The sequence below is a fragment of the Cupressus sempervirens genome, chromosome 6, assembly GCF_028749045.1.
Source record: "Cupressus sempervirens isolate cs-2001-9-10 chromosome 6, ASM2874904v1, whole genome shotgun sequence".
Lineage (NCBI taxonomy): Eukaryota > Viridiplantae > Streptophyta > Pinopsida > Cupressales > Cupressaceae > Cupressus > Cupressus sempervirens.
The window spans coordinates 96,038,051-96,063,891 of NC_143123.1; the positions used below are offsets into that span (position 1 = coordinate 96,038,051).

At 35.5% G+C, this 25,841-nt stretch overlaps 1 protein-coding gene across 1 annotated transcript in view; it reads right to left on the minus strand.

The window, feature by feature from the left end:
• Positions 1-25,841, minus strand: part of LOC149551395 (GTP-binding protein At2g22870-like) — a 99,558-nt gene that overhangs the window by 72,159 nt on the left and 1,558 nt on the right. The window lies entirely within an intron of this gene.

Here is a 25,841-nt window from a genome sequence, read left to right on the forward strand (position 1 = left end):
GAAAGCAAAAGACCTAAAAGATTCTCTGGTTATACAGCTAACATAAGTGATTTATCCAAAACAGAGCCAACCAATCCCTCTAATGCTATTAAACATACAGCTTGGAAAGAAGCTATCATAGAAGAATACCAATCTATCATGAAAATTGATGTTTGGGAAATTGTTCCAAGACCTAAAGGAAAATATGTTGTTTCTTCCAAGTGGATATTTAAAATAAAGCATGTTGTTGATGGTAGTATTGAGAAGTATACAGCCAGATTTGTAGCCAGAGGATTTTCTCAGAAAGAAGGGATTGATTATGAAGAAACCTTTGCTCCTATTGCCAGATATACCTCCGTAAGAGCAGTCTTAGCAATTGCCGCATCAAAGGGATGGAAGGCACATCAGATGGATGTGAAAACAAATTCCTAAATGGAAAGATTTCAGAAGAAGTATATCTGGAGCAACTTGAAGGATTTGAAACTCATGATCCTAACGCTTTTGTTTGCAGGCTCAAGAAAGCTCTCTATGGGCTTAAACAGGCTCCCAGGGCCTGGTATGAAAGAGTTGATAAGTATCTCACTAGCTTAGGATTCTCCAAGAATGAAGCTGATCCAAATTTATATTATAAAAGAGATTAAGATGATATGGTAATTTTGATACTGTATGTTGATGATCTACTAATAACAGGTGATGATCATCTCATAGATCAGTGCAAGAAAGATCTAACTAGAGAATTTGAGATGAAAGATTTGGAACTCCTTCATTTCTTCCTAGGACTAGAAGTACAGCAGAATTTTGACAGTATCATACTAAATCAAAGGAAGTATACATCAAATATTTTAAAGAGATTTGGAATGTGGAATTGCAAACCTGTGTCTTCCTCGATGGAGACTAATCTACATAAACTTAACGAAGTAGCTGCAGAATCACCATCCATAGATTCTACTCTCTACAGACAGATGATTGGGTCTCTTATGTACCTAGTAAATACAAGACCAAATATTTGCTATGCGGTTAATGCCATAAGTCAATTTATGTGTGAACCGAAGGAGATTCACTTAGTTGCAGTTAAACACATTATGAGATACTTATAAGGCACTCTTAATCTCGAACTCAAATATGAGATACTTATAAGGCACTCTTAATCTCGAACTCAAATATGAGAAAGTTGCTTTAGACTTACATGGATTCACTGATTTAGATTGGGGTGGAAGTGTTAAAGACAGGAAAGGTACTTCAAGATGTTGTTTCAGTTTGGGATCAGCAATGATATCTTGGATATGTAGAAAGCAGTCTTCAGTAGCACAGAGTTCCACAGAAGCCGAATATATTGCAGAGCGATAGCCTCCCGAGCAGCAGTATGGCTAAGGAAGTTACTTGTGGGATTATTTGAGCAAGCTATGAATCCCGTGATTATTCATTGTAATAATCAGAGTTCCATCAAGCTCTCAATGAATCCAATTTTCCATGACAAGTCCAAGCATATTGAAATTCCTTACCATAATGTAAGAGATATGGTAGACAGGAATTCTATAAAATTGGAATACATTTGCATTGTAGATCAGACAGCAAACATACTCACCAAACCTCTACCTAGAGTGAAGATAGAACACTTCAGGAGGAGACTTGGTATAGTTGAGTTGTAATCCATTTGTACTCTCTTGATTATTAATAAAATAATTTTATTTTGTCAAGCTATTGACTGTTACGGGCTCCACCATTTGTATTCATTATTTTAAGAGGTGACTATCTCCGAAAATAATGAACACTTGTATAAAACATTATGAGAGGTGACGATCTCTTAGATAATGTGCTAAACAGTAGAGTTCTACTGTAAGATCTAGATGAGTTCAAGATCATATTGTGATGTAAACATTGCTATGTTTATGAGTCACAAATTGGATAAAGGGAGAATTTTAGTATTCTTCGGGGTTATCCTGTTTTCTAGTAGATCTTAAACTCAGAATCTTGTTGTGATATAGAAATACCAGTTTCTATGAGTCACAACTTGGATAAATGAAGAAATTAAATTACTCTTCAGATTTATCCTGTATCTTATCACTAGTAGCAGTGATCTGTCATATCACAAGTTGAGTAATATGACATTGTATTATGTGTTCTATGATATCACATACTGAGAAGATTCAGAAAGATATAGAGTATTAGTTCTTGCTTATACATTTGTATTGATGTTGCTAGATATAATATCTCTCTGTATGATTATCAAGTTAAGAGGGAGTGTTAAATATATAACCTGATAATCAATAGGCCTGGAAGTGCAGTCACATCTATTCTTCTCATTCTAATTATCTACCGACAACTTTATATGCTCTCCTTGCTCTTCTATTATGAGACAGCACCCTTCCAGATTAATCTGATATTAACACTAACCTAACACAATGTGTGTGTTAGTGACTAATTAGATTTAAATTTAAAATCACCAATTCATGAGGAGGCATAATTAAAGTTGTCTAAGGAAAAGACATGACCTTTGAGGCTGACATCTTTTGTCTAGATATTTAGAAGGATGGTGATGCAGTTCTGAAGGACACAAACAAAATTAAGTCTGCTCCTTCTAGCATCTATATCCAGTAAATTAAATCAGAGATATTCTCAGTCAACATCACAGCAAAGTAATTATTCTTTTTTGCATCAGTATTGGAGAAGTACAAAAGTTCTCATTATAAATATAGGTATCAAACCTCCTCAATATTCAGAGAACTTAGAAGACTGTTCTTAGCATTCAAAGACCAAAAATAAAAGTCTGATCAAAAATTCAGAATTTGCAGATCTTTACAGCGCCCAGTAGCAGGATGCACTAACAGCACTCAGGAAGGCTGAACACACATGCCCAGTGGTGTGAGCCTATTGTAAACACGTGCTACCGATCATACCCAGGTTCTTAATATACTTCGTTTCATTGAGTTACCGGATTGAATTTCAGTAGAAGTTAATTGTAATGAACAGTATTTGAAGGCAGTAATTGCTCATGGTGATTTGTCATCATTGGTTAATCCAAATTAGGAATGAATTGCAAGGAAATATCTTGCAGCATTTCAATTGCCAGATCAATCTAGGATTTGTGATAGCTGACATAAATGGTTGTAAGCAGTGTACTTGAATATTACAATATTATGATTGAAATTTATTAATACCATATATTCAGTAAAGCAAGCTAGATGGGTTATTTGCAGTGGTATTAGAGCATGCTTGCAAAGTGTTTAACAAAGTGTCAAACAACTGCGCAGTAAAGAAAATTCGCATTTGGCAAATTATAACCAGTTGGGGTTATTACAGTGGTATCAAAACGGTTTCCTACGATCTTGTGGGCTATGGAAAAGAAATTATTTTTTGATCTGCTGTTGTAATTGGAGAGACCAGCACTCCCGCATATTCCAACTATGGACAAAGAATGGAGAACTAGTAATTATGGGAACCAGTGAAGTAGTGAGGGAAATAGCAAGAAAACAAATGGTCTTAGGGAGAGTATGGAAAGACTCGGATTTCATCACAAGAGGTTGGAAGCAAGAATATCATATCCGTTTTTAGTAGGCCAGCACCAAGGATGTAGGGAAGAAGGCTTGAGTTTTCCTCGGCAAGCATTCAGGATGCAGATGTATTTGTGTTTAGTACGACACTCGCTAGTCCTATCCATAGTTACTATGGTGGAGTTTCAACACAAGGATGTGTGGATGTGACAATGTTGCCTATGATTTGCAGCACTGAGCTTCAATAGTTTGAGGATTCTAGAGTTGACGTTGTGGATAGTGCGGAGGCAGATGATGCAATCATTACCACTGAGTGTTCAGACTCTCTTGAGGAGGAGATTGTTATTGGAGACTATGCAAAGAGTGTGAGCACTAATGTTTATGATAGTTGTCTCAATGATGATTCAGTGGAGGGAGCAACGACTTCCTCGGGTGGGATCGATGCATGTATGGAGTCACTCAATTGTGATATTAATGACCTGGGTGTTACAGCGGAGTCAGTGAAGGTCAGTTTAGGCTCTGGCATTATTGATTCACAGCATGACGTTGAGTCATGTATGCAGGGTCAGGTGACGGCAGTGGATGTTCAATCAAAATACATAGAACATGGACAACACTGATGATTTGTTTGAGGATGCTATGAGTTGTGGGTCTAATATTCCTTGTCAGATGTTAGGTGATGACTCTGAGGAGTTTTTGGATGGGTTCCACGATTGATGTCTACAGGGACTTTCTATTAAGGGGGAAGCTGAGACATGCAAGGAGTTCGATATTGCAAGGGCTTCCACTTCTTTGAATGAGGAGTTGGTAGGGGTACCAAGTAGTTGCACCTCATTTGGTGGTATGTGCGAGGACGGGAACACAAATGATGTTAGCGATCATGGGGTGAGCAATTCATATTCAATATCCAATTACAGTGTTGTTAGTGAGTCAAACAACTTACATAGGAGTCAGGGATTACTAAGACATCATGTGACTAGACAGCTAAAGGTGAGCAACGATGACATCCTTTCAGCTCTAGAGCATTATGATGCTATACAACAGATGTTAGTTGCAATTGGTTGAGGTGCTCCTATGACAAATGAGCATAGTGATAGTTGTCTTTCCCTAGTAGAGATTCATGTGCTTCAAGAAGTTGTCAAGATCTTGAAGCATAATTATTCACAATTGGTAGTTGGCAGGGATTACCATCTTGAGTGGGATAGCACTTGTTATGAGACATTGTTAAGGAAAGAGGAGGAAGTAGTTGAGGTCACTCATGAGCTTGAGGTGACAGTGGACTCACTTCAGTGTACTCAGTTGGCTTTCCAGGAGTCACAGTCACAGTTGGATGAGGTAACCATGGAGTTGGAGCGTGTTCAATCTACACCATCCCTAAACTCAGTTCAACTTCATATAATGGTGGTTGGTGGTGAGTTTACTTCCACTAGTAGGGAGGATTTATGTGGTGATGAGGCAGTTACATCTGTCTGGGATATGAGTGCAATAGTCAAGGAGGAGATGAGAGCATCGGAGGAGGACTGCAGTGTGATTCTTATTGTACCAGGTTCTCTGGTAGTTAGCATGGCAGTGGTGGACTCTTCAGAGGAATGTGCACCAGTTCCTGACACTACTCCCTCTTGTTCACGGGATTTGGGTATGAATCACTTAACATGAGGATTCTCTCATGGGGATTTATTTCATTCTGTGATTGGGCACACCAATTTGACCAAGGTGTTAAAGCATTTCATCTTGCTATAACAACCACTTTTTCACGAGTGTTAACTAACAACTAACATATTAAAGAAATACAGAGTTACTTCATTTTCATAGGAAGACAGTTATATCAGTTATATTCAAGTCAATGAGATTAACGGTTACAATTAGTTAAATGAAAATTTCATAACTAACAATTGAAAACACCATCAATGAATTTACTTTAAAAACTAAAATCTACATACCATGGAATTTGAAATCGAAATCAATCTAGGGATGCTTCTACAAACACCCAGTTTAATCCACAAATACCACTTAGGATCAAATGACGATTACCACCCTATACCACTATATCAAAATCAAATGACGATTAACATCAAATACCATTATATCAATATCAAATGACGATTACCATCAAATACCACTATATCAATTAGGGCATCACATACCGTTGTATCAATTAGGGCATCTATTATCATTGGATCATTTAGGCCATCACATACCACCATGTTAATTAGGGCATCAATTACCATTGGATCATTTAGGGCATTAGATACCATTATATCATTTGGGGCATCAGATACTACTGTATCATTTAGGGCATCATATATCACTATATCATTCAGGACATCAAATACCATTGTATCATTTGGGGGTGTCAAATACCTCTATTTCATTCATTTTCTTCCTATTGCCACCTGTGGCAATAACATAAGATTAGAGGATATGCTCATAATCATTATTCTTATAAATGAAAGACTGAAATAACAATCCTATAGATGTATTCCATATTCAATTAGAAGGTCAACCGATCTAAATGGTTACCAATTACATTAACGAGAAAGGTTGCTTTCATCAGAGGAAATAACTTAATTCAATGATATAAATTAATCCATCATATCTTCTACTTGTATAAATATCATAAAAGTAAAAATACCTATTACCAATAAATGTTTGAATGCTCAACTTATCTTTATCCGATGCACATCCTGACATCTCATGGAGAAGGGAAACATTGTCAAAGGTTTAACCTCCCAACCACAGACCTCAAACTTATCTCCACAATTTCTCTAACTAAAAAAGCCCTCCCTACCCAGAATATACATGGAACACCTGGTCAGCCACTGAGCAACCTGGTTCTTAATCACACCACTCGACTTGACAACAGCGAATGTATTGGACATGCATGAGCTATCAAATGATTCGTTTTAAAATAATAATTGTTATGTCACATCTGATTCTGTTTTCTTGCTAATATAGATTCCTCTCTCTCACCTCTTCACCCTTTTCCTTGGCTATACAGTCGGGTAAGTCCCAGGTGATTGGATCTCGGAGCAACCAGCTCTTTCTGTTGATACTCAGCTGATATAAAAATATTACATGTATTTCAACAAATCACATTTCTGTGACCTAAGAATATAATCTTAAGACTTGCATAATAAATACCATTTGATTCTGACATTCAGCAGTAAAATAAAGATGTGAAATCATATCATGAATAATGGGTTTTGACTTATCATGAGAAGTTTTGACTTAAGGAGGAAGTACCCGACAATATCAAACAAGGGTGTTGTACGACGTTTCAAGAATCTGTAGCTTACTGCTGTAAATACAATGCGGTGGTATCTAATAAAAACATATTATTAATCAATTAGTTATGGCAAGTCAACCACATAACCTGGTAAGTTCAGAAGTATTGGAGCCTTGGTTGGACGCTACTAATCAGTTCCTTTACGAAAATAACTTCAAACACAAATCTTAGTGCGATTACCATTCACATACTCCAGCAAAAGTATTCAATAAAATAGGCAAATCGTGGCAAAAAATTATGCAAAGGGAAAGAACGTGAGGAATAATGCAGAGAGAGATATCGTGAAAAAATAAGGCTCCATGTTCTCTCACGACTTCATAATTTAAAGAAGTACTCGAAAAAACTTTTGGCTTCCAAGAAGCCGTAACTTAAAAAGAAAAGACTTGGCTTCTTGAACGCCAATATGCCAAACGTGCATTTTGGTTTCTAGCAAGAACTTGAATAAATATGGAAAAAGATTTGAAGGTTATAAATCAAGGATAATTACAATATACCTATCTACTTGCAAGTAGATGTGTTTATGAGGTGGCATCATATTATTTATTTTATCCAAGGTCATATTTATTATTAAGTATATCTAAATACATGTTTTATTTGGAAGATTATTTTATCTTCTTGTACATGTATTTAAATGTACGTATTAAATAGATAAAATCTTATATAAAAATAATACTATGATGTCACCTTTAATTTATGTCTATATGTATGTACATAAATCTATATTATAATGATGTGGTGGAAAAGTCAATCAAAAGCCATTTGAGGTACGAATTATTTTTAATTAATTAAAAATAACTAATAAATTAGATGTTTATTTAATAGCTCATGTGTGTCTAATGTGTGTATCTTGTTATGCAATCGATAGGTCCTCAACTATGGTGATTCATAATTCATACCCATTTGCCCAGTGATGGTGATGCTCCTGTGCCCAATTTTTTTTTACAATGCTTCCACCCTTTGGCGTGCTCCCTACAAAAAAATTCTCCGCAGTTAAATCATATTACCATAACAAGTTATTAATCATAAATAATCATAACGGCTAACCGCCTTTTCAATTCTATGAATTGATGATAAATAATTAACTAGCATGTTATCTTCATATAAAATTATAACAACTAACCATATTACCATTTTGCAGGATTATAACATATTTAACTGTTAACTAATTTCATGTGAACCTCAAGGGCTATATGACCATTTTAAATTGGGTTGAAAATTGGGATGCAACACTTGCAAATAGAATCACAATCATGTTTACCTTCCAAGAGCTAGATGTAAATATCAACAAATTCCTTATCATTATCATACAAACGAGCTCAATTTTCTGTTTAGAGACCACATGATTCTAACACCATAATTATAGTTGTGATTGGAGGCCCACTCAAATAACTTGCTACTCCGTTAGTGTTTCCTTTCTTATGGCGAATGTTGAGATGAAATCGTTGCGGATAGGTTGACCTTCTTTGGTGTCTATCATTCTACAATTTTCCTTGTGTTTACAATAATTGAAGAGACTTCTGATCTCTATGCATGGTAGTTTCCTTGCCTAAAATGTAGTGTTTCCATTCTTTATAGGCTTGGACAATGGCATACAACTCTTTATCATAGGTGGGATGCATATGCATTGTATCTGAAAAAGTTTCACTGTGTTATGCAACTAGATATCCATGTTGCATAACGACCGCTCCAAGGGTAATATTGTAATAATCCCAACGAGTTATAACTTCAACAAACACCAAATTCTTTTATAATTCAGTTGTTTGACATTTCGTCAAACAATATCCAAGCAAGCTCTGATACCACTGTAATGAGCGCCGTTGGCTCTCAAACAATTTGTGATGAAGAATTGATTTCTTTATTTTTGATGTTTTGCAATTTTTGATACAACAATATAGCAGCAAAACAAAAGATATTGCAATAATAATTTGTACTCAAATATTTGGAAATTACATAAGAAATATACAGCTGAAAATTCCAGACTTTAATATCAATTAAGATACTGAATATTTTCACAAAATATCAACAACCCAGTTAATAAAATATCCCCTATTATCTAAATCAATAATACTCAAAAAAATTAGAAGTTACAGTCCATGAACTTCATGTAGACATGCCTTGAAAACCCTCTGAAATGAAGACTAACAGCAGCAAAAGAATTCTCCAACAAATAAATGCAACTGCAAATATGTTGCTCCCAAAGTGCATATAGAAAATAATGCCCAACAACAGATATAAATGGCACTCCACCAACTCCAAATTAACCAGCAAACAATTTAATAAAACAATCCAGCGAATCCCTCCACAAATTCGAGACCAACCTCCAGCAGCAAAAAAATTAAACTTCTCCTTAGCAACAGTTAATACAGTAGGAGAAATGACAAATTGTATGCCTCAGCACAGTTTGCTAAGAAATCTCGAAATAATTCTCAAAATTGAATCTACAATACTTCAGTTGTAGATCCCAAACCCTTATACTTCAACAAGGGCATAAAAAAATTAGAATTTTAGAAATGTCACAAAGATGACAAAGCAAAATAAGATTATCAAATAATTGGATCTTTTTCTCATCAAATGTCCTCATATTTATAATCTCCAAATGGCACCAATTTCCCAAAAGAACTCCACTTAAGAAGCTTCCTCTACACAACACTAAAATATAATAAAGTGTCATTAATATAATTTATGAATGGGTTTTGACTCCAAAAATGACCTTTTCCACCATAACTTAATATTTTGACAAGCAAAGCCACTATTTCTTGTTCCCAAGATTTAAAACTTTTCATCCCCGTTCCAACGAGCCATGATACTAAGGTGACCAACCAACAATACCAACAAAAATAGCAACCTCAACGTATTTAGATGAATAATAATAATAATTCAACCATCCTGTGAAAACAACTGAAGAAGCATCATAATCGAAATCCAACAACACCAAAGTAATTCTAATGACAAAAAACGATGAATGAACCTAACGGGGTGACTTACTATAAATAGACGCTCCCTCCAAGATTCTTGGAGCCCAAAACGAAAGCCCGAAATAAAAACTGAGAGCATCACCCAACTCCTCTAACTCAACTGAGCTCATCAGAACCAACAGTTTGACTTAACTATAAATAATAAGTCCCTCAAGTGGAGCCAAAACACAACATAGGCCGCTGAAAAGCCTATAACCCCACAATTGAGACCCTCAAATCCCATTGTTAGCTCACGAGGGTTGTGATGGTGAACTAACCAAGCCAACTACAGAAACCTACTAAAAATGGGGACATTACGAATATTCAAATTCGTCAATTTCTATTTCAAAAGACTTTTGTAAATTTGGAAGAAATAAAATTGGTGTTGAGCATAATTGTTGTCTAAATTGCTTGAATGCTTGTCATTGAGCACTTGTCCATCAAGATTTCACTTGCACTCCTCACAATGATTAATTTAATGGCTAAGCCATAAGTGAAAATCCAAACACAAATCTGCAATAAAAAATTCCAGCCCTAGGAAGCTGCGTAGCTCTATGAGGTTTCTTTGAGAAGGCCAATCTTTAATCACTTGTATCTTTTCCAGATCAACTTGAACACCTCATTGTCAATAACACATCCCAAATAATTAATACTCTGCATACCAAAAGAGCACTTTTCTCTATTTGCATAGGTAGTGTTATAGCTTGGGTCGTTAATTTGCTCCCCATTGGTCTCAAGTTCAACTCTGAGGCCCGGGATTAACCAATGCACATGGTTTGTAGGCTATTTCATGCATCCTTAGGGCACTAGTCTTACCTCAACTTGCCCCTTCCAAAACCCTAACTTGGCAAGGTAAGGCAAGTTGAGCAGTGGGCTAAGTCATGGAGATATCTCCAAATAACAAAAAAAACAATTTCCTTTGTTTGCATAGAGCCCATGATCTTGGAAAGTTGAGATTACTTGTTCCACATGTTGCAAATGCTCCTCCCAAGTCTTGCTAGAGATGAGTATGTCATGTTGACATACAACTGCAAAAGAATCAATAAATGGCCTAAGTAAATCATTCATAAAAGTAGATGAAGCATTGATTAGGCCAAAAGACATCACCAACCATTCAAACTATCCTTCCTTTGATTGAAAGCAGTCTTCCACACATCTACTAGATCAATTAGTTCTTGATGGTATCCAGATTTCAAATCAATTTTGGTGAAGAACTTAGGCCCTCTAAGCTGGTCCAAAAGATCATCTATCCAAGATATTGGACACCTATTCTCACAATGATTTTATTGGATGCCCAGTAGTCAATATAAACTCACCATCTTCCATGCTTTTTCTTTGCAAGAACAATTGGTCTACCACATGGTGATGCACTTGGATGGATATATCCTTTCTAGATTAACTCTTGTATTTGTCTTTTGATTTCATCATTTCCTAGTGCTGATCTCTTATACATTGGCTCATTAGGCAATAGTGTTCCTATTATCAAATCAATAGTGCTTAACTTGGTTGTTTGATGGTACCCAAGTTGGTAACACAAATACATTCTAATATTTTGTCAAACTTTGGTTTGTTGGTCCTTGTTTTCTTGTAGCGGTCATTGTGGCATGTGAGTTACACACAATTGTTTTTTCTTCCTTGAGATGAATCATAAATAATACAAAAGTTTCAATGTTAGCAATCAATCTTCCTAGTTGCTTTACACTAATTAAATATACACAATGTACAAGACTTACCTCTAGTATCTGATACTTTAGTTCACCAAATTTGATTGGCATGTTGCATGGTCTAGATTAATATACACTTGACACTAATACATGCATGATTGCCCCCACTAAAACATCGCAAACATCTAGAAGAGCTACATCACAAACATCTAGATAAGTTGCATCACAAAATATTCATCTTTTGATGGTTTGATGGAATATGGAAAGCAGCATTGCTTGTTTACTTGATTATCTCACCCTTGGCTTACCTATCTAATAGAGTGGGGTTGTCAAAGTGTTATCTTCAGATTCAATCTTTTCAAGGTCTCAGCAGAAATTTAAATTCTTTTGACTACCACTGTCAACAATAAAGTGCATAGCCTTTCCTCCAAGCCACATCTATGAACGGAACAATCTCTTCTCATCCTTACAGAGCAATATTTTTGCAATGGCAATCGAGGCATATGGATCTACCTCAATTACCTTTTCACTATCTTTTTGCTCGCAAGAGTCAGTAGACTTAGGCTCAACATCTTCTCAATATGTCTCCATGATTATATTCTTTCTAGTTCAATCTTTAGTGTTATGAGAAGCACTTTTATGAACTTCACAACAAATACTTGTATCTCGTGTTTTCTTCGCACACGTGCCTTTATTGTTGGTGCACTGGAAAATGACTCTTTTATAGTTTGGCGATTTGTTTTTCATGACATAGTCCCTTCTTCCTTTCTGTTTGAATCTTTCCTCGAGTTTTGGAGCATACCTGAAAGCACTAGATACTGCTTCTATATTTAGGAAGTCCATCTCAGTTCAGATATATTTATTAAGCCCACTCCAATATTTGAAAACTTGATGTTTCTCAGTCTTTGATGCCAAGTTTGTTCAAGAATGCATCAAATGTGTTGGTATAGTCCTCAACTTATTGCTCTTATCAAAGTAATTGTCATCGTATATGTTTCTGTTTGTAGGTATCTTTAGGAAATACTCCTATTTTATGTGCTCAACAAATTCTCCCCATGTAGGTTAACTTTAGTCCAGCTTGGCTTCCTTGGATGTCAATTTAATGTTCCCTGACAATTTCACATGATTCTAAGCTTTGAGGAGGGAAAGGATGATCGTTTCCACATTTGAGAGATCATTAACAAAAAAATACCTTTCTAGCTTGGATAATCAAATTTTCCCTTGAAATATTGGAATCTAAAAATTCAATTGTACTTTGAATGGAGTGTGTCCACCAAATGTTTGAGTTTGTGGTGTTCATTCGTGAACCTCGATTTTCAAGCATTTGAGAGAATTGTTACATTGTTTCTTTACATTGTTTAATGCTTCTTCCATCAATGTTTTGAACGGTTCATCGAATTTGTCAGTTTATTGTTTCACTGTCTACAATCATGTGCATCTCATAGGAAAGTAATCTGAGGGATCACTTGTTTTCAACCCAAGCCTTTGGTAAGCTGATTGTGTCAAATGGGACACGCAAGAGTGAACAAGCTCTCATACCACTAATCCAAATTATAAACTCAAAATACAATACCTAGTTTATAACCTGTGGTATCGATTTGCTTCAAGAACAACAAATTTGAAAAGAGATGTATGCAGTGCAAAAATAGGTGGCTTGTTTCATTACTTAAAACAATTTATACAATGTGCATAAAAGATCTCAAGGTTCAATAGAACCCTTTGGAATTCAAAGTGAAGAATTTGGATAGTATTTACTACGAAGAAACCAAAAATTAGCAAAATTCTATATATATATTTTGTCCAGCTTTGTAGGGCCATTACTTTTTGCTTGGGACTTGAAATCACAAATCACTTACACCATTGGAAGATCTTCAAGAGCTCTAGTTTCAGTCCCTTAACACCATGCCTTTGACACTCAAAGGTTTGTCGAAAGTTTCAAGCCCAAATTCTGCTCCAGAGACCTGCGAAATTGTGATTCACTAGAACATAGAAAATACTGAGAAAATAATTTTTAAATATTTTCCATTATCACTTGTGCTAACTCTATCTAAGGTCTCTTAAATCATTTTTTATCATATGTTCACAGATTCACAAGCCATCAACAAGATAATCATAAAATAGACATTAATGTTGCCATGGATGGATGGATGGATAGCTTGAGTGGAGCTAGGTACTTCATGAAGATAAATTGAGTGGATGTCCCAAATCTAGATTAGAGAGAAGGATAAGTGGAAAATTGCATTCAAGACAAAGGATGGATTTGTTACATCCCAATTTTTGACCTAGCTTGAAATATAGCCATTGAGGTTCACATAAAGTCAATTGGCAATTTAATTTGATATAATCTGGCGAAATGGTAAGATAGTTGGTCGTTATAATTTCAAGTGAAGATGACATGTTAGTTGATCGTTAATTGCGAATTCATGAAATTAAGCTAAAAGGTTAATTGTTATGATCATTTATGATTAAGTAATATATAATTTAATTACGAAGAATTTTCCTTGCAAAAAGCATGTCGCAAGGGTGAAAGCATTGTCAAAAAAGAATTAGGCAAGGCATCACCATCACTAGACAGACGGGTAAAGGACCTAGCCAAAATACATTTGCGAGACTTGCATGAGTTATTTAATAATTTAATTAAAATAATTGGGATAAAATATTAAACATATATTAAAGGATTTTAAATTATCTTTTGTCATAGTATTTTTAACAATGGTTTATAAATGTTTATTTAAATATAACAATGATTTTGGCACCATTATCATTTAATAATTTAATAATTGTGCATTATAATAATGTTCTAATTATAATAATTGTATTATTATAATCTTCGAATTTTAATCTTCCAATTCTTTCCAACTTATTCTTTTCTTTCTTAGTCAATTTAATATTTGGAATCCAAATGGTCATCTTGGGATTTCATAGGGATTTTCTTGTAATTGATGGTAGCCGTAAGGTCAGCTCAAATTTATATATGGAACATTTAATGTGTATTGGCATTCGTCCTTGTTTTTGGCATTTTGTACCTGTATACTTCATCGGCTTTCCTTGGCAACCCGAGTTCTTGTTAGTTGTTTGCAGAAGGTGAGTTCGGCCCTGTATGTAATTCTACCTTGAATCAAATCGACCTGTCTCCACAACCATTGAACTAGGGTACACAAAATGTTACTTGTGCGAACTCTTTCCAAGTTTTGGATTTAAAGAGTCATGTAAGATAATCCAACTTTTGCAATCATTTTATGCCTTCCTTGATATCATGTCTGCGTGAACATAATTCTTGAGCCGGCAAATTTATAAGAGAAAGTAAAACCCGTTTTAGAATATAAGATTACTGCACTGTAATACCAGTATGCCATTTCCTAATGCTTTCGAATTGATGTATGTTTGTCTTCAGTCTTAAACAATGAAGCTTGTCATGTTTTCAGTCTGCCGACTGTTCTACTTAACTATCATTGCAATAATGTGTTAAATCAGATGTCTTCATTTATTGTCCGAATGTGTATTATTTGATTCCCTTTTTGAGAACGTTATCTTCTCTAGTAAAATCAATACATTATGTTATAAATTGAATAACTGAGATTGAGATAATAAACCCATAACATGATATGTGTTTACATCTATGGGATGGTAAATAGATTCATTCTATAGCTTGATGTAATCCATGACATGAAAGATTATGTAAAAGAAAAATAAACATCTCAGTTTAGAACCAAGTACATCTTGTTATATAATTGCAATGGAGATCTTGAAAATCAGAACACCAATTCATCAGCAATGATGCATATTAAGGTGGATAGATAGATAGATAAAATTTTAACATCCACGAGGCTAAAAATAGCCTATGGGACAGCAAGACAACTCAAGCAGACTTAAGTAACAATGTTTGTTGCTTGTGCAGGATGATGATGAGTCCACCCAATTGCTCAATGTACTCTTCGTTGAATAGGTTATGCCAAGAACTGTCACATATAGTGTCCGCAAATTTATCTCTACTACTCTTGTAGGCTTCACATTCTAAAATAAAGTGTTGTTCAGTTTCCACTTTCCCAGAATTGCAAAATCTGCAAATTCTCTGTTCCCAAGCCTCCTTTGGCCTCTTCCAACGTCCGGTCTCACAACGAAGTTGGTGAGAGTTGGTTCTCAGCTGAGCAATAAGAATTTTAGCCCTCCAAGAAATGTTGGCTCCTATGTATGCTTTTTGGAGTTGATCACAAGCGGGGTTGAACTCATTTATATAATATAATTTCTTCCTTCCGATCTCACTTCCCCAACTTCTCTTGTAGAATTTCTCCATGACAAAGACCTTTATTTCTTTATTATTTGTGGGCACATATTGAATTGAATATTCCATTTACTCATCCATTTGATGTTTTGTTGCATCCATGTCCTTTTTCACTGACATAGTGTGTCACTAAAGACCACTTTAGGCCATCTATCCTCTTCCATTTTTTCGATTCTTTTTAGATAACTTAGAAGGCGAACCATAGCAAGTGCCTCAATAGGAGCAGCCCCCATTTCACTGAGCATGATATCATATGGAACAGTGCTTTTGATTTTAAACTTGCTTGTGATCAAGCGCTTTTGGATTCCTTCGATTTGTTTCCATTGTGCTATAGTAGTGTTGCTGGCCTATAATTCACACCCGTAAAGAACAACTGGCAGCACAAGAAGACCGAACAAGGTTTGAATAGTTTTCCAATCCCACAACTCTGCTTCACGGCACCTATTCTGAAGAGCATAAAAAGCCTTCCACCCACCTAATATCCTTTTATACCTGCAACTAGACCAGCTTAGTTCTTTGTTGAAATCGATGCCAAGGTATTTATACTCCGCAACTTCTTCAAGAACACTTCCATTGTAATAAAATTCATGTTGGTGTTGTTTTTTATTATTAGAGAAAATCATAACCTTAGTCTTGTTGATATTGACCTGCATCCCCACCATTCCGTAAAAGCACTCAAGAGAAGATAGATGATCTTGCAAACCATAGGCAGATTTGGCAATTAAAATGAGATTGTCTGCATATAGGAGCAGTTTTATAACAAATTCACCTAGCTGAATGCCTTCACCCTTTTGCATGTTTAACCACTCCTCCAATTTGTCAATATATAAACCAAACAAAGTAGGAGATAAAGGGCAGCCCTGTTTGACCCCGATATCGTTCCTAAAACATTCTAAAATGCCATCTGAAGTTCTGATTTTAACTTTCACCTCTTCGTACATCCTATGAAAAGCAGCTCTGAGATGCATAGGAATCCCTAATTCTTCCATCCTAAACCAAAGCTTGTCTCTCGAGACGGTGTCAAAAGCCTTTTTAAAGTCGACAAAGCAACAAAATACCTCTTCCTTTTTCTCCCATTCTTTTTCAATAATGTGTCTCAAAGTGACATAGTGATCCACTGTCGAGTGCTTTAGCCTAAAACCAGCTTGCCCTTTAGCACGTTTATGGTTTTCTTCTGCCCATTTGCTGATCCTAGTTTCTATCATGCTGCCAAAAAGTTTAGCAAAGAGGGGATTGATCATTATAGTCCTGTAGTTGGAGGGATTGTTAACATCACCACTCTTAAAAAGTGGTATTGCAAGGCTGATTGTCCAATCTTTCGGAAACCCTTCTTGGCAAATTTTGTTGAAAATTTTAGTGATGTGCGGTGCAAGAGTTTTAATTCTTGGAGAAATGTAAAGCAAATCCAACGTACTGGAACTAATATAATCACAAACTGAATCATGATGGGCGGTAATAGATTTCTAGGTATTGGAAACTGTTCTTAAATCATAGATGATTCTTTATTCATTAGAGTGTAGCAATCATGCATATAAGAGATAGAAATGCAATGAAAGTTGTGAGCAATTAAAATTAGCTTAGAATGTAATACATTCATTCATACCATGCATAGATAAAAATATTATCATGAACCCGAACACCATGGAAACTCATCAAGCAATATGGTGAAGAGGTGGAATTAATTAATTAGACATTCAATTTTGAGATCTTTAAAGAACATAATTATATGATCATAGTTTGTGAAATGTTGGATGTATATAATAATCTCTGAACAAGTTGTTTTGAGAATTCCGGATATCTGGGACTCACCCGGCTATGTAGCCAAGAAGATGGGTGATGAGGTGTGAGAAAGGAATCATCAATAATATGAACCAGTATTAGTTATAACATTTCAATATTTATCAGTTAATATGAATTAATTAATAGTTCATCCAAATTCCTGTTACGATGATCTCTTGTTGCCGAGTCGTATGGCGTGTTGTATATCATGATGCCCAATGGATGTTAAAATGCCCCTATCAATCCGGGTAGGGAGGGCCTTTCTCGTTAGAGATCGTGTGGGGATATGTTGTGGTCCAAGGTTGGGTGGTTAAGCCCTTGACAATGTTTCACCTCACCCAAGATGGCGGACATGAGTCAAACAGAGATAAGCTATGCATTCAATTGTTTATCAGAAACAGGTATTATCATTTTTATTTATGAAGAGGTAAGATTGAATTGAGTTAAATTCATTGTTATCATTATTTTACACCTGGATTGATTTGTGAATTGTTTTCATTTATATGAATATTGAATATAAGTATTTATCTAATCTACAGATACGTAATCGGAAGGAAAAGAAATCCGAAGCCCTAATTGATTGGGTGACAGCTAGAATCTTAAATGATACAGTGGTATTGGAAGCCCTAGTTGAATCCGTGGTCGCGGAAGCCCTAAATTGAATTCGTGGTATTGCAAGCCCTAAGTGAGATAGTGGTATCAGAAGCCCTAAATGAACTGAAGGTAAACAATGCCCTAATTGATACAGTGGTATGTGATGCCCTAATTTAAAATAATAGAAGCATTTAATTTGATTTTAAGATATCGGTTTTTAGATGATAGTTGTCATATGAAATTGTTATAGTGGACTAACCCGGCTGGTTGCAAAAGCATCCCTAGTTTGATTTTGATCTCAGTTTTCCGAGGTATGAGGTTTTCATTTTCTAAAGTAAATTCATTGATGGTGTTTTAAGTTCTTAATTAAGAAATTTTGTCTAACTGATTTTAACAGTAAATCTTATTCACAAGAACATGAATGATATAACTGTCTTCGCATGGAACGAAGTAGACACTGTATTTCTTTGAGTATGGTATTTGTTAATTCAGACCTAGTAAAAACTGGATGTTACAGGATTGTACAAGAGGCTTGTCTTCCCGTTTGGACTAACAAGTACACGAAGAAAATTCATAAGGCTAATTAATGTAACCGCCGAAGCTATAACTTGGCAAGTTTTGATAGTTCATTTTTGGTCCTCCAAGAACACAAGGCAAGCAATCTGTTTTTTTTTTTTGTTGTGGATAATTTTTTTTAAATGACATGCTTTATATACCTGGCAAGAAGTCAAATGATACCACTAGTGTTGTTCCATTGTTCTTTAGAGTAGTACTCATATTGTGGGTGGGTTATTTAAGAGTTTGAGGAAATTTGTAACAAGTGCTTATGAGATAGAGCTCTCCAAAGGAGTGGTTATCTTGTAAAAAAATTATGTGACAGATTTGTACCATTATTAGGAGCGAACAAGTGGAGAGGCAAGGACAACAACAGAATTACCTAAAAGAATGGCTGCAATAGATGCCTGAGAAAGAACAAGATGAGATAAAAGCAGCAATAGACTAACAAGTGATTAAGAAGACCAAAGGGCATTAACAGAAAGAGCACTTGATAAAACGCAACAATAGAGCATTTGCGAATGAATGCATCTTAAGTTGCCAAATATGAAATCTCGTGTTCCGATTTCACAAAATGTTCATCACTCAGCGTTCATAGTAAATTTCACTTACCTAGTGTGTATCAAGCAAACAAGCAAATCTGTGTCTACAAGCAATCTTGCATTACAGAATTTTTTAAATAAAACAATTAAAAAAGTTTCATGTTGCTGCACAACAGTTCCTCGTGAGACAAACACAAAAAATGTGAAAAAATATAAAATATTGATAGTAACTAAAAAGGAAAGCTATGTGACTTCAAGAAGGAAGGAATTAATTTCTTTAAGAAGCACATTCCCAAAGAAATCTGATGGGAACTGCAGCCAAAAAGAAAACAAAAGAAAATAATATCACGGATACTCATTGGTTAAACTACATGAAACTTAGACTAACGAAGCTCCTCTATGAATGGGAACAAGATTAAAGTTGCTCTCCTATTATTGACACTACATCTGAGTTATATTCGATAGAGGATATCAAACATAGTCTAAAAAACTTAACAAGTGGTAAAATTCAAGACATTCATGAGTTGCAGGGAGAATTTTTAAAATGGGGTGTTGAGACCTTAGTTCCGCACACCAAAAGAGACTTTAACAATATCACACAAAGCAACTTTCCTATTGACTGGACAACTAGTGTCACTGCTCCTCTTTATAAAAGAAGGGACATCAATAAACCCTCTAATAACTGCACTATTGTGGTCAATCCTCTTCTTGGAAGATTATTTGGGGGCATAGTAGGATGTATAATCAGCAATTGGGCAGAAAAAGTGGGCAAAAGAGCTAAAGGGCAAGCTGGTTTTAGGCCAAGGCACTTTACCACTAATGAAATGAAATGAAAGGGTTTTAATGATGTCCGTGAGACCACCAGTCTAAGGGACCAAAAAGTGAGTTAAGCAGTGTGCTATAATTCCTCCAGATTGTTCCTTTTGTTGTAGATCTGCATTAGGGAGTTAGTCATCTTGTATAATCTTGTCTCCTCAAAAAGTTCCTTCATGCTACTCACCTGCAAGTTGTCCTTTTACTGGCTACTAATATCTTTGTGTGCAGCACAATCTTTGACAAAGTGCTATTCTTTTTCCACCACTTCCTTGTTGCAAAAAGTACAAATTCTTTCCTCCCACCCTTCTTTGGGAACCTTTCATCTACCAGTTTCACATCGTAAATGATGAGAACTGGTCCTTAGCTGAGCAATTGAAATTCCGACCTTTCCTTTAATTGTGGATCCTAAATAATCTTTACTCCCATGTTCTCATGTGTGATTAAATTCTTTGACTTAATAAGTTTTTATCCTACCTATCCAATATGTCCACATGGCAGTCCTGAATTTCTATTACACCTATTTCTTTATCTCTATATTGGTGTTCGGGCACTCCTTGAGATTACTGTTCCATTTGTTCAACCACTTGCTATTTTGTTTCCTTTGCGTTTTTTTTTCTACATTCTAGATCCTCAACAGCTGCCAATTTAGGCCAGCAATGCTTATCCATATTTCCCACTTTTTTTAAATAGCTTAGCAATCAGATAATTGCTGAGGCCTCAACCGGAAACATGCCCGCCACTGCCAAAAGGATCTTGTAAGGAACCTTTGACTTGACCTTGAAGTTAATAGTAATGAGATGTTTTTGGATTCTTTCTATTTCCCGTCATTTATGATTTGATACACTGCTCCCCCAAACCTCACATCCATAAAGAATAACATGAACCACCAAAAGACCAAAGAGGGTCTCCCTAGTCTTCCAATCTCACAACTCCGCTTTCCTACATCTATTTTGAAAAAGGTAAGAGGCCTTTCATCCCCCCCCGTACTCAATTTGATCTGCATGTCTCCCAACTTACTCATTGCATCCCTCTTAGGCAATTCAACAAAAAAGTTTCAGACATCCAAGGTAGAAATGCCTTTTTGTTGCTTCATTAATTTCAAAAACAATTTTTAACATTGTTCCCAGTGACAAGCTTAGGAGTAGAATAGAAGACCTTGGGATTCCAAGCAAGTATTGAGCAGCTGTCCATAAGCTTTATGAGCAAGTTCGAGCCAAAATCAGAAGTAAAAAGGACTTTTCTTGATGGTTGACAGCAGCACTGGGGTCAAATACTGGTGTCCTCTTTCTCCCGCATTGTTTGGTTTGAATATTGATAAGCTAAAAGAATGGTTAACAAACACCATTGGAGAGGGTATTCAATTAGGAAATTATGTAGATGATCTTATCCTAATTGCAAAATCTGCCTGTGGTTTGAAAAAACATTTGAAGGCTTTGGAGCTTTTTCTGGGATGCCAGTAAACACTAGCAAAACCAAAGACGTGATCTTTTCTTTGAAGTGGAAAAATCAGCAACTTGACTTTATCTTCGAGGGAAGCTCTTTGGAGATTGTGGAAGAGTACAAGTTCTAAAAATTGATTTTCATAACAGGCTCAGCTGGCAGACATGTGGAACTAAAAGGATTCAAGGGGGATGGAGAGCTTGTTAGCTCCTTCAAAAAACGTGCATAAAAGCAGAATAATGGGACTGGAAAACCAAGAAAACTCTTTTTAGTTTATCGGTCATTCTAATTGTCCTCTATGGTGGTGAAGTTTTCGGGATTAGCATGTCAAACCACAAGTGAAGACAAGTACAAAGAAATCAAAAACATTCAATCAATACATCAAAGACAAATTAATGGTCCCTTTGGAGATCCTTTTAGCCGAGGATGGGATGTTCCCAAAGGAGGCTTCAGTGATAATTTGTTTGTTATGTTACTTAAAAAGGTTGAACACATGGATGAACATTACTGGCTGGAAACGGTTGCTGTAGAGGTGCTAAAATGTGGGAAGAAGTCTTAGAGGAAACTAAACAACAAGTAGATGGACAAATGGGACATTGATTGGCAAATATTGTCTCAATTCTAACAAGATGATAAAAAATAGAGTGCTCAAAAAATTCAACTATCATGTGTGTTAAAGTTTGTAGCTTCGATAGAGATCTTTATCTCTCAAAATCTGGACGTTATTACCGTTATTATTATCTTCAGCTGAAAAGGACATTTAAGTTTAATTTGTAATATTAAATGTAAATGACATGTGTCATTCTCATGCATTGAGGCATGAAGATTCGAAGAGTCATATTTAATTATAGGATTTATGAGAAACTCAAGAGACCTTCGGTTATAATATGACGAGTCTCTCCTATTGTTATATATTCGCATCAAGCGATCAACATTGTACACTTGAACATTTCATTATCAATAAAGATATATTTTGTTGTGTGGCTAGGTTTTTCCCTTCATTCTCGAAGGGTTTTCCCAGGATATTTCTGGTGTTCATTGTTTCAGTTTTAAGTTCTATTCTTCTTGTTGTTGATCATTATTGTTTTCTGGGCTCTAAGTTTCAACATGGTATCAGAGCCTAGTTAGATTACATCTTAGAAAGGTTAATGTTCTTTTCTTTATTGTGTCTTCAGATCTTTATTGATCAAGCACGATTGAAAGTTTTATGGGTTCTTGCATGGTTTTTGAATGTACGACAACATAAGCTAACAGGTCAAACTTGTGAGACATGTGCCACTATCATTTGATGAGGCTATCAAATGGCAGTAATGATAGCTATACCACTTCTGCAAATTTCATGCCATCTATTGCTTGTGTGCATGGAATTTCTTCGTTTGAATGTTTACTTTGATCATGATCGAATAGTTATGTGAAATCACAAATTTTGCATTGGTTATTTAGCTTATTAAATCTGGATTTGAAGTTGCAGGATCACGTGTTTTATTGGATTGCACCAGTGATATGAAATTATAATTCGATGTCTTTGATAATCTTTGATAGCTATCGATGGTTTCCTTGTTCTGAACTCCCTCTGGAAATTATTTCATTGTGGAGAAAAGCCAGAGCGCTAATTCCGATCTGCATCTATCTGCTCAGTTGGTGAAGCATGGTAGACTATTTATTTTAGATATGTTCCTGCATTCTCATCTCAGAGATGCGGAAGAGATGATTGCATTATGAGCTATTTGTTGTCATCTAACGTCTTGCCGAGTTCATGTACCAGTTTTTTCTTTTGTATTTGTTAATATTTCTATATTATTGTTTGTGTTTTGATATCTTTCATGACATCCTTGAAAGTTGTTTGTAGAGGCTGACGTTATGATTATCGGGATTTTTGTCAGTTATGATTATGATTATCAGAATTTTTGTCTCACTGGCAACAGTTTTTTTTACCTTCTTTCTCTCCTGTCTATTCTGTGAGTTTTGGACATACGATGACATGGCATTGTATTTACTATCAGCCGTTTTTAAGATCTTGTTAGGAAGTATGGTTGCTTCAATTTTTAATAGTCGGGCCGTATGTTTTGGTAAGTTTTTTTTTGTCTTTTGCATGCAGCACATCAATTGCATTGAGCTGTCGTGCGTGTCTGCATGACAGTTTTTTTTTGTCTTTTCTTTCTGCATTGATTGTCTCTTGGTTACTTGAGGAAGGATTATCGGGTTTTAATTTTAGAGGACTTTGCTCGTTCTATTTTTCTGATGGAGCAGCCAAACTCAGGGAAGGATTAGCGATGTAAAAAGGTGCAGTATTATTTCAAAAAGACTACAGTGGTGCCGTCCGGGAAAGATTTCATGGACATAATATTATCAAGAACACAGCGACAGATAAATATGGTGGTGCACAAGGGTTATGCAATCTCCTGCCTCCGCCAATTTTACATGAGTGCTTTTATATGGGAGACAATTGAGTACTTCAGTTACTCCTTTGAATGTTTTGCGTAGCAATGAAAGATGCCGCATACATTACTTCTAGCAGTGGTTACTGATTCACATCAAGAAAATTATACTTCAAACAGATAAGTATTCTGAGTTATATATTTGAGATAAGGGTTTAATCTTATGAAGTTGTTTAATAAGGAAAAGTATTGATGATGGATTGTCACTGAAGGGCATATATGGTAAGATTATGTGCTGATTTTTATATAAGGACAATTCATATGAAAGGGATGAGTATTCTATAGCGTTCATATCAAAATCTTATCTCTATATATATATTTTTTATGATAGATTGATTTAATCTCTATTGGTTGCAGGATGCAATAAGAATCATGAGATGGAGATATTGTTAAAGATATATTATTGCATTCAGCTACAAAGCTCAGAAGGAGCTTGTGCTTCAGAAGGAGGCTTCATAGTTAAGAGGGAGTGTTTATGGAATCCCTTTCACTCTCATATATGCTTGTGATGCTTATGGTATTTGTAAAATTTGAGACTTAAATGGAACTAAGTCTTGTTTTTATGCTTATTTTTATGTGAATAAATGAGATTGTAAATCAGCTATGATAACTCTTTCACTATGCAATAGTGAACATCATGTTGAGAGAGTCCATGATGTCATCACGTTGAGAAAATCCGTGATGGGAGTTGGATGTCATGTTGAGAGATTTCATGACAGTTCATGTTGAGAGAGTCCGTGATTAAAGGCTTAGCTGTGAATCTTACAAATCTTTTTATGTTGAGTGATTCCGTGAATATGAGTAATTGTTATAGGTTTTCATGTTGAGTGATTCCATGAATATGAGTAATTGTTATAGGTTTTCATGTTGAGTAACTCCATGAATTATGTTTTGAATTCGTATGATCAAAATTTATCGTTGACATTTTTTATTGCAGCTTTGTGTGACTGTTCAGCTAAAGATCTCTCTCTTGCTAAGAGGAAGTGTTAAAGTTTGTAGCTTTGATAGAGATCTTTATCTCTCAAAATCTGGATGTTATTACCGTTATTATTATCTTCAGCTGAAAAGGACACTTAAGTTTAATTTGTAATATTAAATGTTAATAACATGTGTCATTCTTATGCATTGAAGCATGAATATTCAAAGAGTCATATTTAATTATAGGAGTTATGAGAAACTCAAGAGACCTTCGGTTATAATATGAAGAGTCTCTCCTATTGTTATATATTCGCATCAAGTGATAGACATTGTACACTTGAACGTTTCATTATCAATAAAGATATATTTTGTTGTGTGGCTGGGTTTTTCCCTTCATTCTCAAAAGGTTTTCCCAGGATATTTTTGGTGTTCATTGTTTCAGTTTTAAGTTCTATTTTTGTTGTTGTTGATCATTATTGTTTTCTGGGCTCCAAGTTTCAACAATGTGGACAAAACTGAATGGAGGAAAAAAGGCACTATGTCAAAGAGTTCATACCCACTTGGACACAACTAAAAAAGGCTTTTTCAAGGGGTGTAATCAAAACAGTCTTAATAGCTTAGTTGAGGACAAGGTCTCGTCATCTTGGATGTGAAAGGGGCAACTGGATAACACCTAAGGAAGATTGGGACAAAAGAACTTGCATAGTAAAGGAGTGGTTGAAATCAAATGGCACTTCATCATAAGAAAGTGTAGCTTATGAGGATATCCATAAGTAGTTTGAAAATGATTTTGAAGGTGACAGTCAGATTAAGCTGTTTGAGGAGGCAAGGCTTTACAAAACTTCAACTTTGATTAAAAGAGGAACCAGAAACAGTGTTCGTTTTTGGAGCTCTTGGACCCTTAGGCCACTTGGTCTTGTGGACTTTATTAAAATTCATTCATTCAATGACTGCCTAAAGGTTTTTATTTGCCACGTAAAGATTTCTAATGGCTATGCAACATTTTTGAATTGCTGTTACACAACTATTCTTGATTGCATTTCTTCTTTGCCTATCTGTTAAACACGAGGCATTTGAAATCCTCAAAACATTTCAATCGGAAT